At 45.1% G+C, this 16756-nt stretch overlaps 1 pseudogene; it reads right to left on the minus strand.

The window, feature by feature from the left end:
- Window positions 1-16756, minus strand: part of LOC135057409 (alpha-2-macroglobulin-like protein 1) — a 200749-nt pseudogene that overhangs the window by 9205 nt on the left and 174788 nt on the right.

Raw genomic sequence — 16756 nt, forward strand, 5'->3', positions numbered from 1 at the left:
GTGAAGCTCCAGCGTTTCCAGTGTGTATCAAGTGTCTTTCCCAGCTCAATGAGCTCCAGCATTTCCAGTGTTCATTCAGTGTTCTTCAGCATCGTTCAGAAGTCATCACTTATTTCTTCATTCAGTGTTCTTCAGCATCGTTCACAAGTCATCACTTATTTCTTAATTCAGTGTTCTTCATCATCATTCACAAGTCATCACTCATTTCTTCATTCAGTGTTCTTCATCATCGTTCACAAGTCATCACTCATTTTTTCATTCAGTGTTCTTCATCATCGTTCACAAGTCATCACTCATTTCTTCATTCAGTGTTCTTCATCATCGTTCACAAGTCATCACTCATTTCTTCATTCAGTGTTCTTCAGTATCATTCACAAGTCACCACTCCTTTCTTCATTCAGTGTCCTTCATCATCGTTCACAAGTCATCACTCATTTCTTCATTCAGTGTTCTTCAGTATCATTCACAAGTCACCACTCCTTTCTTCATTCAGTGTCCTTCAGCATCATTTCACAAGTCATCACTCATTTCTTCATTCTTCTTTAGCATCGTTTTCAAGTCATCATTTAATTTCTTCATTCAGCGTTCTTTGGAATCGTTCCCTAGCATTAGCTACTTATAAATCTGCATGAGGAAGACATACATCCAGCCGTCTTTATTTCGACCCAGCTACGGTTCCTCTTCCCGACCATTGGAAGAATCCCCGAGTGCCCAACTCTCCCGTCCCAGGTCTGTGACAGTATACTCAGGCCCAATGGACTTGGAGGATTAGAACGTGGAAGCAAGCGCCATACAGAGTTTGGCTTCCCGTGTACAGTCAGGAGGTGGCACATGGTCAGGTGATGCAGTATCTTCAGGAATTGTCTGGTTGTATCAAATACAAGCAACTCTGTTGCTCCAGGCCCCGCTCCAGTTCCCACTCTGGTAGTAGTCTCCAGTAGTGCCCAGCCTTTGGTAGCGGTTAGGTCTCGTCTCCAGATTCCTACTCCATCCCGATATAATGGAGATTCAAAGCATTGTCGCAGCTTCTTATACCAGTGCGAGGTGCACTTTGAACTGCTCTCACATAACTTCCCTTAGGATCGATCCAAAGTGGCTTACATCATTTCCCTGCTCAAGGGTTCGGCACTGGATTGGGTATCTCCGTTATGGGAACGTTCAGACCCACTAGTCTCCAATTACACCAACTTCATAGCTTCTTTCCCGAAGAATTTTTGATGAGCCCGGTAGGTCCACCGCAGCTTTGACCGAATTGCTCCATGTTCGACAAGGCTCTTGTTCTGTAGGGCAGTACGTAGTCCAATTCTAGACCATTGCATCGGAATTGCACTGGAATAACGAAGCCCTCAGGGCCTTCTTCTGGAGCAGGCTGTCGGATCGTTTTAAGGATGAGTTGGTCACCAGGGATCTTCCTGATCAACTTGAACAGTTAATTTCGCTCTGTGTCACAGTGGATCTCCACATGTGGTAGCGTGGTTGTGAGCGTAGCCGATCAGATCGGCCTAAGTTCCGGCCTCTCCCTCCCAGGTAAGCTGCGTCACCAAGTCAGGATGAACCCATGCAAATCAATTGGTCCCGTTTGTCTCCTGAAGAATGCCAGCATCATCCTGAGGGAAAACTTTGCCTCTACTGTGTCACACTTGGCTGAGTTTGAGGATCCGGCAACTGATATTTGCCCGAGGAAGTGATTACCTGCGGATGAAGAATACGAGCGGGCTGGATATAGTTCCTTCTCATGGAACACGAGACCAATGGCGAACGTAGGCAGGACTAGGAGACAGGTAGTAGTAGTTTAACAGATAACAAGACTGAAGACAAAGAACTGCGGATTAGTAGGTTGTGGCTTTGAAAGACGAGACTGAACTGCAGACTTGTGGATTGTGGTTAGAATGACGAGGCTAAGATTAAAGAACTGCGGACTGGTGAACTGTGGCTTGAAAGATGAGGCTGAACTGCGAACTTGTGGACTGTGGTTAGAATGACGAGGCTGAGGATAAAGAACTGCGGACTGGTGAACTGTGGCTTGAAAGACGAGGCTGAACTGCGGACTTGTGGACTGTGGTTTGAAAGACGAGGCTGAACTGCGGACGTTTGGACTGTGGTTTGAAAGACGAGGCTGAAGAGCACGGGGACTGTCCGTGACCTGAGACCGTCGGGGTTCTCAGGAGCGCTCTCACAAGCGGCAGTAGGTTAGAAACGTCAGGGCTGCGGCAACAAATAAATGACGGCAGAGCAGAGCCAGGGAGTAACCAGGACACGGAAGGAATCCTGGGAGCACAGAGCTATAGCACCTACACCTTGGTAGTAACTTGAAGCACTGGCGCCCCGGTCATAATCCAGCCCCTTTTTATAAGGAGAAATCTCCCTGGATTGGCTGGATACAACAGGAAGCCTGCACCATTGCTCAGAATTGGTCTCCAACATGGCGGCTCCCTGTAAGGCAGACATTCTTGCTGGTGCTTAGACACTCCCTTGTCCCTGGCCTCCCAGCAACTGCATTCAGTGAGATCCACTGCAGCAGCATCCTGCCACTGCGAGCGGACTAACCACAGCCACCTGTCCGCCGCAAGTGGACCCGCTGCAGCAGCCCTCCTCCACCGCTGCCCACCATCCGCCCGCACGGCAGACCCCGCGACCCCGGCGTCCAGGTAAGACACCAGATGCTGACATACTAAAGTTTTGCAAGTCTCGTCCGGGAAACGGGCAAGCCTAGCTTGTTCCGGAGGAGTCAAGTTGGGTGCCACGTCCAAATCTTCTCCAGCAAAGGACTGTTTACTCTCTGTATTGTTGTTTTCTGAATCAGCCTCTAAGTCCTTTTGCGCCTTGCTGGATTCCGGGGCCGCTGGGAATTTTATCCTATTGCACCCAGGAAATGGGTCTGAAGCTGAAATCCATCGATCGACCTATTATGCTGACCGCTATTAATGGTACCCAAATCACGAATGGAGTCATTTCCAGTCGCACAGAGCCAATCAAGCTGCAGGTTGGAGCTTTACATTTTGAACATCTGGAGTTTCTAGTAATTCCGGAGATGTCTCATGATCTTGTCCTTGGCTTACCCTGGCTCAGAATCCACAACCCCCACATCGATTGGGAGTCCTCGCAAATCTTATCCTGGAGCTCCTACTGTCATTCAAGTTGCTTCATGCCTGTTTACCCGCTCCGAGTATCCTCCAAATCAGACAAAGAACTTCTTCCGGAGGCATATCATAAATATGCAGACATGTCTTCTGAGCAAGCAGCTGATCAATTACCAACCCATAGACTGTCCAATAGATCTAATCCCTGGGAAAATGCCACCCCGAGGTTCGCACGTATCCCCTGTCTTTGCCTGAGACCCAAGCTATGTCAGATTATATCAAGTCAAATCTTCAAAAGGGTTTCATTCGTCCCTCCACCTCTCCAGCTGGAGCTGTTTTCTTTTTCATGAAGAAGGAGGACAGGAGGCTAAGACCGTGTATATCATGGGCTGAATGATATCACCATCAAGAATAGATACCCTTTGCCATTGATCACAAAGCTGTTCGATAAGGTCCACAGAGCCCATGTTTTCATGAAGCTTGATTTAAGGGGTTTATAACCTCATACGCACCAGACAGGGGGACGAGTGGAGGACAGCTTTTAATACCAGGTACAGGCATTATGAGTATTTGGTAATGCCGTTTGAGCTCAGTAATGCTCCTGCCGTCTTCCAGGGATTTGTAAATGGAGTCTTTCGTGACATGCTTTACCAGAGCATAGTGGTCTACTTGGACGATATTTTGATCTTCTCCAGAAACCTCTCGGAACACAGGATGCAGGTCAAGGAAGTTCTTCACCGTCTCGATAAGAATCATTTGTATGGCAAACTCTCTAAGTGCACCTTCGAAGTACCATCAATTCCATTCCTCGGATACATCATCTCAGGCACAGAGCTTTGTATGGATTCAGAAAAGGTTAAAGCCATCCGGGATTGGACCACTCTCCCTGAAAGCGATGCAAAGATTCCTGGGCTTTGCTAATTACTACAGGAAGTTTATTAAAGGTTTTTCCACCATAGTAGCACCCATTACCATCCTGACCAGGAAAGGCTCTAATCCAGGTCTCTGGCCTCCTGAGGCTGTAGAGGCATTTTCTCAGTTGAAATCAGTATTTTTGTCTGTTCCGGTGCTTCAGCAACCTAATCTTGAGAAGTCCTTTGTCCTGGAAGTAGATGCAACCTCAGTTGATGTCGGAGCTGTCCTTTCACAGTATTCTTTGGATGGGAAATTACACCAGTGTGGTTATTACTCACGAAAATTTTTGCCTGCAGAGCAAAATTATTCCATAGGAGACCAGGAACTTTTGGCAATAAAATCTGCCTTGTAGGAGTGGAGATATCTTCTGGAGGGTGCTAAAGATCCTATTACCATCTACACTGATAACAGGAATTCACTCTAAATCAAATCCACTCAGTGCCTTAATCCCCGCCAAGCTAGATGGGCACTCTTTTTCACTCAATTTTCATTTATCATCAAGTATCGGTCCAGAACTCTCAATGTAAAAGCTGACGCGGTGTCTCGCTCACTGACCACCTCTGACCAAGAAAGTTTGGTTGAAAAGAGCTTAATTCTCAATCCAGTATCCATCACCGCAGCTCCCACCTTCTGGGTCCTCCTCCAGGAAGGTCATCCGTTCCGGCTGAGCTTCGCCCAAAATTGTTACAGTGGGCTCATATCTCCAAGTTTTCCAGTCACCCAGGAGTACAGAACATGTTTGAGTTTTTGCAAAGGACTTACTAGTGGCCCACCATGAGGAAAGATATTCAAGATTACGTCAGTTTGTGCTCTCAATGTACCCAACACAAAATCCCTTGTCTTCCTCCTGCCAGGTTGCTCTGGCCATTATTCATTCCTAGAAGACCTTGGACCCATATCTCTATGGACTTTATTTCTGAGTTACCCCTCTCCAGGAGATATAACACCATCTGGGGGATCACTGAGCGCTTCTAAAAAATGGCACATTTTGTTCCATTGACAGGGCTTACTACGGCTCCCAAGCTGACTCAATTGTTCATCCGAGAACATTTTCGGTTAGATGGGTTACCACAGGAGGTGGTCTCCGACCGAGGGGTGCAATTTACCGCAAGATTCTGTAGAGCTCTCTGTACTGCACTACAAATTAAACTCAAGTTTTCCGCCACCTACCACCCACAAACCAACGGACAAACCAAAAGAGTCAATCAGAACCTGGAGACTTTCCTTTGTAACTATCTCTCTCCTTCATAAGATGACTGGGTGACATTATTGCCCTTGGCGGAATTCACTCATAATCATCAGTACCATACTTCCACTGAAGAGACTCCATTCTACATCAATTATGGATTCCATCTGCGCGTTCCTGAATTGCCACTTCTTTCTTTGAAGGATATTCCTGCTGTAACCTCCACTCTGCAGCATTTCAGTCACATCTGGAATAAGGTACATTCTAACCTTAGGAGAATCTCTGTCAGATATAAACTCTTTGCGGACAAAAAAGGGCGGGCAGCCCCATAATACAAGGTTGGCGACAGGGTATGGCTCTCCACCCGCAACCTTTGTCTTAAGGTGCCCACTATGAAATTTGCTCCGGTCCTGACCCAGTTCTGCAAGTCCTGAATCCTGTTGTCTGCAAATTGACTTTGCCGTCTCATTTTCGAATACCGAACTCCTTCCATGTTTCTCTCCTCCGCCCTCTCACTTTAAACCATTTACATTCGGATTCACCAAGACCAAGTCCAGTGGAGACCGAAGCTGGAACAGTATTTGAGGTCAAGGCTATTCTCGATTCTCGTTACTATTGTAAGCATCTACAGTACCTGGTGGAATGGAAGGGTTATGGACCTGAGAAGAGAAGTTGGGTGAATGCTACTGATGTTTCTGCTCCACAACTAGTTTGAATCTTTCATTCCAAGCATCCAATGAAGCCAGGAAAGTGTCCATGGGCCACTCCTAGAGGAGGGAATACTGTCACAGAAAGGCAGCGGTGGCCGCCGCGCTTACCTCTCCACTGTGTGCTCCATTGCTGGACTGCTGGACTCGGCGGTCAAGCGGCGGAGGTGTCCCAGCTGCTCGGCCTGTGGGCGTCGCCATTGTCCCCGGCGGTCACATATCGGGAGTAAGCCAATGATGAATGTTGGCCATCACGTGACCGAAGCGGCCAATAGGAACTGAGCGGGAAGTTCAAAAGGAGATGCTGGGCAAAGCTCCGGCGCCTGAGTATCGCTGCTGTTTAGCTACTCCCAGGCTCACTCTGCCTTTCATGAAGATCTGGTTCCCAGCGTTTCCAGTGTGTCCAGTGTCTTTCCCAGCTCAGTGAGCTCCAGCGTTTCCAGTGTGTATCCAGTGTCTTTCCCAGCTCGTTCACAAGTCATCACTCATTTCTTCATTCTTCCACAGCATCGTTCACAAGTCATCACTCCTTTCTTCATTCAGTGTTCTTCAGCATCATTTCACAAGTCATCACTCATTACTTCATTCTTCTTTAGCATCGTTTTCAAGTCATTTAATTTCTTCATTCAGCATTCTTTGGCATCGTTCCCAAGCATTAGTTACTCATAAATCTGCATGAGGAAGTCCTACATCCGGCCGTCTTTATTTCGACCCTGCTACGGTTCCTCTTCCTGACCATCGGAAGAATCCCCGCGTACCCAACTCTCCCGCCCCAGGTCTGTGACAGTCAGGGCCATAACTAGGTGTGGGCAGATGGTGCCTTGCACATAGCACATTTGTCCTTTCATATACAGTGTGTGTATATATATATATATATATATATACACACACACACACATATATATACACATGTGTCACATATCAAATTAACCAGTGTAGTTTTGTGAAGTGGGATTTTCTCATCGAACTGCAGATTAAAAAGCTGGGTCGCACTTGTGATTTTGTATATGTGACCCATTTCAGATGGACCCGGCTTATTCCCTGGTCGGCTTATTCCCTGGTCAGCACTGGAGCTTTGAGATGAGATCATCTTCAAGTGCTGGCTCTTCCTTTGCTGTAAATGGGACCTGGGTCGGATCGATCCAGGTTACCAGTCAATGCTGAGCCTTACCCAGGCCCTTCCCACGTAAAACATGGTGGCTAGCAGGATTGGATTACCAGGTCACTGGACACATTTCCATTCACAAAAATCCAAGGTTCACATGCAATAACCCAGGATTTTCATATCAGTGGAAAAGGGGTATTAGATGCAATAAGAATCTATCAGAAGGTAAACATTGACATCCAAAGATGTTGCCATATTTTATTGTCATACCTGTTTCATAGTAATCATAAACCTTTATAAACCGCGATTTCTGATTTTGCACCATAAAATCTTGTTTAGCTGAAAACGTGAAGTTCTGTGCTTCTTTACACAACTGCGGAAAACAGTAAATTTTACAAGAGAGGAATAAAAGCAGATTAATGGACAACACAAAATAACAATCAAAATAAAAAGTATGGAGCTGAAAAACAATATATAAATAACTCACTGATACCTTCCTGGGACAAAACAAGTTTTAAGAAGAAAATTGAACTGCTAAATATTTATGAATTGCTTGGAAGCGTAAATGCGATTTCCATTCAAAGCAGAAAATTCAGTTTGGGGTTGTATTACACAAGTTTAACGTAAATGCAGAGAGTTATTTACCTAGAATTTAGGAAGGACAGCTGAATAATTCATTAAGAATGAGGCAGATTAAAAATCAGGGCTGGTTTTTATAGGTGTAACCTTGGGGGTGCAATGGGTTATGTCAGTCTTTTTAATAATGTTTCTGAGATTGAAAGCAAGAGTTTGAATATTGGTTGTGCGTATGGATGGGGAGGAGTTTGGTAATTGTCTTTATAGGGTACTGCTCTAGGTTGCATTCTGTTAGTTTAAATTCCGGTGGTGGAATGTTTGGGTCCTACGGGGTGCACTGGCTGATGTTAATTTTAGTGGTTCTGTAATTTTTTTGGGGTCCATCCTCTCATACTTTAGTGATGCTGATGGTCCTGGATGGACAGGGCGATACTGTTCTATCGAACAGGTAAACCATAAGAGGCTTCTAAGTGACTGTGGTTCACAATTGAATATTGTATGTTTGGATGATTTTTGTCAAAATAAATTGGCTTTATTTAAGGTATTTCATATGTTTACATTAAGTGGCTATATCTTAATGTTTAGCATCATAAAAGGTTTGTGTACAAGACTTGCACCCAAGAACTGAGCCCAAGCTTAAGGGTGTGGCCAGGCTCCACTGGGGCGTGGCCAGCCACAACAGAGGTTTGGCTAACCATTACAGAGTACATGTTCTGTGCCCCTTGGTAAATACATTATACTTCACAAGAATATGGTTTATTATATAATATATGTATAATGCATAATTCAAGTGCACTAGGATAGAGCCTGGAACCTGATGCCTGGAGGAGGAGGAGGGCCCATAGGCAGTGGGGTCCACCGGGGGTTTCCCCTGTGTGCCAGTCCGACCTCTGGATCTGACATAGTCAGGGGAGGCTGTTCTCTGTCCTGCAGTCAGCAAGGTGTGTAGATGGACAAGACACTGGCTGCCTCGCTAAGAGTGTAGGCCACCTCCCTCGAATTTGGGAAGGACAGCTGAATAATTCATTAAGAATGAGGCAGATTAAAAATCAGGGCTGGTTTTTATAGGTGTAACCTTGGGGGTGCAATGGGTTATGTCAGTCTTTTTAATAATGTTTCTGAGATTGAAAGCAAGAGTTTGAATATTGGTTGTGCGTATGGATGGGGAGGAGTTTGGTAATTGTCTTTATAGGGTACTGCTCTAGGTTGCATTCTGTTAGTTTAAATTCCGGTGGTGGAGGTGTTCTCATGTTTGGGTCCTACGGGGTGCACTGGCTGATGTTAATTTTAGTGGTTCTGTAATTTTTTTTGGGGTCCATCCTCTCATACTTTAGTGATGCTGATGGTCCTGGATGGACAGGGCGATACTGTTCTATCGAACAGGTAAACCATAAGAGGCTTCTAAGGGACTGTGGTTCACAATTGAATATTGTATGTTTGGATGATTTTTGTCAAAATAAATTGGCTTTATTTAAGGTATTTTATATGTTTACATTAAGTGGCTATATCTTAATGTTTAGCATCATAAAAGGTTGGTGTACAAGACTTGCACCCAAGAACTTAGGCCGTTAAGATGTTTATAAACCTGATCTGACCAGTGTCGGACTTGGGCATGAAGGGTCCACCGGTGGAATGCTGTTGTAGGAGTCCAAGCTTAAGGGTGTGGCCAGGCTCCACTGGGGCGTGGCCAGCCACAACAGAGGTTTGGCTAACCATTACAGAGTACATGTTCTGTGCCCCTTGGTAAATACATTATACTTCACAAGAATATGGTTTATTATATAATATATGTATAATGCATAATTCAAGTGCACTAGGATAGAGCCTGTAACCTGATGCCTGGAGGAGGAGGAGGGCCCATAGGCAGTGGGGTCCACCGGGGGTTTCCCCTGTGTGCCAGTCCGACCTCTGGATCTGACATAGTCAGGGGAGGCTGTTCTCTGTCCTGCAGTCAGCAAGGTGTGTAGATGGACAAGACACTGGCTGCCTCGCTAAGAGTGTAGGCCACCTCCCTCGAACACTGCAAAATGATTTTCAGCAACGGTTATGAGATGTAGCACAGAATCCTAGCAAAGAGAGCCCCTGGGGGTATGCTGTCAGAAAGTCAACAGTTGTAATGTCACCAGTTACTATGTCGACCTCAGTATGCCGACATGTATTTGAATAAACTCATTTTAGAAAACACCAAGAATTTTTCATGTTTTTTTGTGTCATTCACACCATCCTAGACTCATCACCTTACCTCTGTAATATAAACAACCACTTTATTTTCGGGTGTTTCAGTTCTTCTCACTAAGGGGTGAGTGTATAGCTAGTAAAAGAAGCATATGAAAGAGGAACGGTCATTAAATTCTGAGACAAATAATAATAGGATTTTAATTACCTACCGGTAAATCCTTTTCTCGCAGTCCGTAGAGGATGCTGGGGTTCCATTTAGTACCATTGGGTATAGACGGGTCCCTTGGGAGCCATGGGCACTTTAAGAGTTTAATAGTGGGGGCTGGCTCCTTCCTCTATGCCCCTCCTACCAGACTCAGTCTAGAAACTGTGCCTGAGGAGACGGACATACTTCGAGAGAAGGAAATACACAGATAGTGGTAAGAATCACACCAGCTCACACCGAATTGAAAAACCATGCTGACCAGCATGCATCATGGAGAAACCATGCCAACCAGCATGCAACATGAAGAAATCATGCTAACCCGCATGAAACATGAAGAAACCATGCCAACCAGCATGCAACATGAAGAAACCATGTTAAGCAGCATGCAACTGATCAGCAGAAACTGGAAGAAACCCTGCTAACCAACATGAAATAGGAACAGCAACAGCTGAACCAATACTTAACCAAGCTACAATGCAGGAAAACGAAGCACTGGGCGGGCGCCCAGTATCCTCTACAGACTACGAGAAAAGGATTTACCGGTAGGTAATTAAAATCCTATTTTCTCTTACGTCCTAGAGGATACTGGGGTTCCATTTAGTACCATGGGGATGTACCAAAGCTCCCTGTATAGGAGGGAGAGTGCTGAGGCACCTGCAGAACAGATTAACCAAACTTTAGGTCCTCAGAGGCCAAAGTATTGAACTTGTAGAACTTAGCAAACGTATTCAACCCTGACCAAGTAGCTGCTCGGCAAAGCCGTAAAGCCGAGACACCTTGAGCAGCTGCCCAGGAAGAACCCACGTTACGAGTAGAGTGGACCTTAACAGATTTTGGACATGGCAAGCCTGCTGTAAAATAAGCATGCTGGATAGAAAACCTGATCCAGCGAGAAATTGTCTGCTTAGAAGCAGGACACCCAACCTTGTTGGGATCATAAAGAACAAACAGTGTGTCCGACTTTCTGTGACGAGAAGTTCTCTTCACATATATTTTCAAAGCCCTTACAACATCCAAGGACTTTAAGTAATCAAGGTGTCAGTAGCTACTGGAACCAAAATAGGTCGGTTGATATGAAAAGCCGACACAACCTTTGGAAGAAATCGCTTACGCGTTCTGAGCTCAACTCTATCCTCATGGAAATCAAGTAAGGGCTCTTGTGCGACAATGCCCACTGTGACAGCCTTCCAAGTAAGAAACTTTACATCCACCTTCTGCAAAGGTTCGAACCAATCTGATTTCAGGAACTGCAACACCACATTAAGATCCCAAGGTGCCGTAGGAGGCACAAAGGGTGGTTGGATGTGCAGAACTCCTTTCAAGAATGTCTGAACCTAATGGAGGGCAGCCAATTGTTTCTGCTACAAAATGGACAAGGCTAAAATCTAGACTTTTATGGAGCCCAAGCATAGGTCCACATCCACACCTGCTTGCAGAAAGAGGAGAATACGTCCTAGATGAAACTCCACCGTAGGAAACTTCTTGGATTCACACCAAGACACATACTTTTTACCAAATCTGATGGTAGTGTTTTGATGTTACTCCTTTCCCAGCCTGCAGGAATGACCTTTTTTGGAATGCCTTTGCGAGCTAAGATCTGGCGTTCAACCTCCATGCCACCAAACGTAGCCATGGTAAGTCTTGATAAGCGAACAGCCCCTGTTGAAGAAGGTCCTCGCGAAGAGGAAGAGGCCTCGGATCCTCCAAGAGTAATCCCAGAAGATCCGCGTACCAAGCCCTTCTTGGCCAGTCCGGAGCAAAGAGGATCGCCTGAACTCTTGTTCTTTTTATTAGTTTGAGAATCCTTGGGATGAGTGAAAGTGGAGGGAACACATACACTAACAACCACAGAGTTACCAGGGCGTCCACCGCCACTGCCTGTGGGTCTCTTGACCTGGAACAGTACCTCCGAAGCTTCTTGTTGAGGTGAGAGGCCATCATGTCTATCTGAGGTACACCCCATCGGCTTGTTACCTCTGCGAACACCTCCGGATAGAGGCCCCAATCTCCTGGATGGAGATCGCGTCTGCAGAGGAAGTCTGCTTCCCAGTTGTCTACTCCCAGAATGAAGATTGTTGACAGCGCCAGCCCGTGTCTTTCTGCCCAGAGGAAGATTCTCGTTACCTCTGACAATGTAGCTCTACTGTTCGTTCCGCCTTGCCTGTTTATGTAGGGCACCGCCCTGACGTTGCCCGACTGAACTTGAATGGCTTGATCTTTCAGAAGATGTGCCGCTTGTAGAAGGCTGTTGTATATGGCCCTTAGTTCCAGAATGTTTACCGGAAGGAAAGCTTCCTGACTTGACCACTTTCCTTGGAAGTCAACCCCTTGGGTGACTGGTCCCCAACCTCTGAGACTTGCATCCGTGGTTAGAAGAATCCAATCCTGAATCCCGAACCTGCGGCCCTCGAGTAGGTGAGAAGTTTGCAGCCACCAGAGGAGTGAATTTCTGGCTTTAGATGACAGGCGTATCCGCTGGTGCATGTGAAGATGTGATCCCGACCATTTGTCCAGGAGAGACAGTTAAAAGAACCGTGCGTGGAATCTTCCGTACTGTAAAGCCTCGTAGGAGGCTACCATCTTCCCCAGAAGGCGAAGGCACTGACGAACCGATACCCGGGCTGGCTTCAGGACATCCAGGACCATTGATTGGATCACTGTCGCTTTCTGTCGGCTCCAAATGTGACTTAGAAAGGTTCAAGATTCACTTAAGATCCTGGAGTAGGCGAGTGGAGAGAGCAAACAGCCTTTCCCTGGAAGATGCTTTTAGCAGCAGATCGTCCACATATGGAATTATGGGGCAAATTCAGTAAGGATTGCAAAAATTACAAATTAGCAAAACTTGCGAGCAAAAGCAAAATTGCGAAAGCACGCCTAAACGGAAAAACTGCAACACTAATTTAATTTAACAAAAAGAAGGCTGCCATGTGAAATGTGCAAATATTGCGAAAACCATCCTAATAATCGCAATTTTTGCGTACATATTACAAATGTATGCAATTTTTGCGTACATGTTTCTGATGCTGCATTTTTTGCTAACAACAGTGGCCCTCATTCCGAGTTGTCCGCTCGCAAGCTGCTTTTAGCAGCTTTGCACGCGCTAAGCCGCCGCCTACTGGGAGTGAATCTTAGCATAGTAAAATTGCGAACGAAAGATTCTCAAAATTGCGATTACACACCTCTTAGCAGTTTCTGAGTAGCTTCAAACTTACTCGGCATCTGCGATCAGTTCAGTGCTTGTCGTTCCTGGTTTGACGTCACAAACACACCCAGCGTTCGCCCAGACACTCCTCCGTTTCTTCAGCCACTCCCGCGTTTTTCCCAGAAACGGTAGCGTTTTTTCGCACACACCCATAAAACGGCCTGTTTCCGCCCAGAAACACCCACTTCCTGTCAATCACATTACGATCACCAGAACGAAGAAAAAACCGTGAGTAAAATTCCTAACTGCATAGCAAATTTACTTGGCGCAGTCGCACTGCGGACATTGCGCATGCGCATTCGCGACTAATCGCTCCGTTGCGAAAAAAAAATAACGAGCGAACAACTCGGAATGACCCCCAGTGTTTTTACCTTAAAAATTGCACAACCTACTTTCCTGCACCCAAATTAAAGAAACTACTCAACAACTGTAAATCAATTCAATCATCACTTGATTGGTCAAATGATCTTGTGGTAATTTAGCAATTATTATCTTAAAGACACCATAGTGTTTTTCTTCAAACATTGACTAATGCCCATAACTGTGTTCAAATATATTCAACTAGAGAAAGTGTGAATTCTAGCCTCTAAACCCTACACAACAGCAATTATTGGTATATGTTTAAACAAACACACTTTTTTTGGAGTCAAAATATTTTAATTCGGAAACAGTAACATTTTTATCAAAAATAAATAAATAGTGTGTTTTTGATTGTGAAGTGGTCAAACATTACATATTATTGTTTCTTTGCTTTTATTTACATACCTTACTTTAAGGAATTATTTGTAAATATTTGTTTCAATAAGTATACAAATGGAGCAGAATTTGCAAAACTTGAAAATAAAAAGATGGTGTTGCTGTTCTTTAACATATGTTTATGTGTGTAGCGCACAAATAAAATGTAAAAAATAAAAAAAATTGTATGTGGGTATGTTTTTGTTTAACAAAAAAATGTTGGTTGTTTAAAAAAAATACTAAATGTTAGGAAGCTAAATGTCATTCAGCAGATACTACTAAGCAAAATGCTTGTAAAGGTTATTTTACATTTGCTTCTATCAAATAGTGTGGTTGTCAAACCTCGATTGTTAGTAAGTGTAAACACACATCGGTTAGTAACAAATATTTTCACAATCAACATGTGTTACAGAGTTAAACAATACCTTGCATGTTTCTAAAGGGCCCTATACATTTAAAAATCCGCCGCCGAGCTGCCCGACGACGAATACGGCCGACGGGCGACCTGGCGGTGGGGGGGGGCAGTGAAGTTTCTTCACTCCCCCCGTCACACGGCTCCATAGTAGTGCAGGCAAATATGGACGGGATCGTCCATATTGGCCTGCATGCACAGCCGACGGGCACCAGCGATGAACGAGTGTGGGGCCGCGCATCGTTCATCGCTGGAGCCTCCACACTCAAAGATATGAACGGTATCTCGTTCATTAATGAATGAGATCGTTCATATCTTTGACTTTTATCGCCCAGTGTGTAGGGCCTATAAGTTCCAATACAGCTGAATGAAGTGATTTGTGGTCTGAGGTGTGAGCTTCTTCATCTGGGTGTAATGAAGCAATGATTGCAGTATACATGCAGTCTACAACTGAGGTCAGCTTGTGCAATTTTTAAGGTAGACCTGTAGTCACTCAGAAACTGCACATCAGAAATGTGCGATCTGTTGTAAAAATTGCGAATGCACCGCCCACCGACCATCAGCATACGCCCACAGCACACCCCGCCACACGCCCCTTATTGTAGTTTTTGCGTGTCCAGCCCTTTAGTACACCCCCTACACGCCTACTTTTCGCAGTGCATACGCAGTTTTTGCTAAGTCTCAGAAAAAAATTTTTTTCTCAGTTTTTGCTATTTAAGTTGCAGAATTTGCTTTTTACGCTTTTTTTTGCAAATTTTGCTGATTTGTGATCCTTGCTGAATTAGGCCCTATGTTCACTCCCTGTCTGCGGAGGAGTAGAAACATCTCTGCCATGACCTAGGGGAACACCCTCGGTGCTGTGGAGAGGCCAAATGGCAGTGCCTGGAACTAATAGTGACAGTCCAGCAACTCATATCTTAGATAAGCCTGATGAGGCGGCCAGATTGGAATGTGAAGGTACGCATCCTTGATATCCAGGGATACTAGGAATTTCCCCTCCACCAGACCTGAGATCACCGCTCTCAGAGACTCCATCTTGAATTTGAATTACCTCAGGTAGGGTTCAATGTTGTTAGGTCTAATATTGGCCTTACCGAACCGTCCGGTTCCGGTACCACAAACAGCTTTGAGTAATAACCCTTGTGTTGTAGGTGAGGTGGATTGGAACAATGATATTTGTTTGGCTAATGTTTGAATAGCTTCCAGCAGTAGTATACTTTCTGGCCGAGAAGCTAGTAATAATCTGTGAGGCGGGAGTACTAGAAACTCCAGTCTGCACCCATGGGCAACCTAACCGTTTCCAGGGGTGCAAGCTGTGATACTTGCCAAAGGGGGCAGTACATGGTATTAACTCTGCAGGGTGCCCAAACTTTTGCAGATGCCATTTTTTGTTTTCTGTTCCTTTGAAAGTGTAAATGATGGAAATAAAATCAAACTTTTTTGACATGTTATAAGAATGTCTAATCTGTAATTTGATGCCTGTTGGAGATTTTCCCATCTTTTCTTGGCTTCTTTTTGCACATTAAAATGAATTTTTGCCTGGGGTGCCCAAACTTTCGATCCCCACTGTAATATATATATAAAAAATATTCCTCATCCCTAATAGCCTCAAACTATATGTTGCACCCCTCATACAGTATGTCAGTTGCATTATATGGCAAGTGTACACTTTTCAGGGTACGTAGTTGGGGGTGAGAGGCACAGCTGTGGAATTTGATTCCCCAGACATATCAAAACTGTGGCTTCTTCCCAGTATAGGACATATTTGAAGAAATATATGTGAAAGTACACCTTATGGAGGCTACCCCAGGGGGATCTGCCACCGAAGCCTGAGAATTTGTACAGTTTTGAGCATGGTATAGACTCCCCAGGAGAAGATATACAGTCTGCATTACAGGACAAAGTCCCCCAAATATGGTACAGTGGGTTACACACACACAGGAAAATGTCAGTACAATTTCCCCCCAGAATACCTTCAGAGAGTCACAGAGTACAGGGAGCCAGCCACACCGCGCCCTTATAGGCTTTTATTATGACAAAAAAAAACCTCTGACTAGCTGAACCTTAACAGGGTAACTAGTATCGAATTACACTCCCCCCATATCTATAACACAGTGTTACTTATGTGGAGGGCAGCGCTCCCTGCCAGCGTCTCTGTTGATGAACTGCAGGGCGAAAATGGCGCTGGTGAGTGCTGGATCCGCTTTGAGGAGAAGTACTGCCCCCTGTAATGGCGCGTCTTCCCGCACTTAGGTGGTCATTCCGAGTTGTTCGCTCGTTGCCAATTTTCGCTATATTGCGATTAGTCGCTTACTGCGCATGCGCAAGGTTCGCAGAGCGCATGCGCTTAGTTATTTTACTCAAAAGTTAGGTATTTTACTCACCGCATAACGAGGATTTTTCATCGTTCTGGTGATCGTACTGTGATTGACAGGAAGTGGTTGTTTCTGGGCGG

Source organism: Pseudophryne corroboree, chromosome 3, assembly GCF_028390025.1.
Source record: "Pseudophryne corroboree isolate aPseCor3 chromosome 3, aPseCor3.hap2, whole genome shotgun sequence".
NCBI lineage: Eukaryota > Metazoa > Chordata > Amphibia > Anura > Myobatrachidae > Pseudophryne > Pseudophryne corroboree.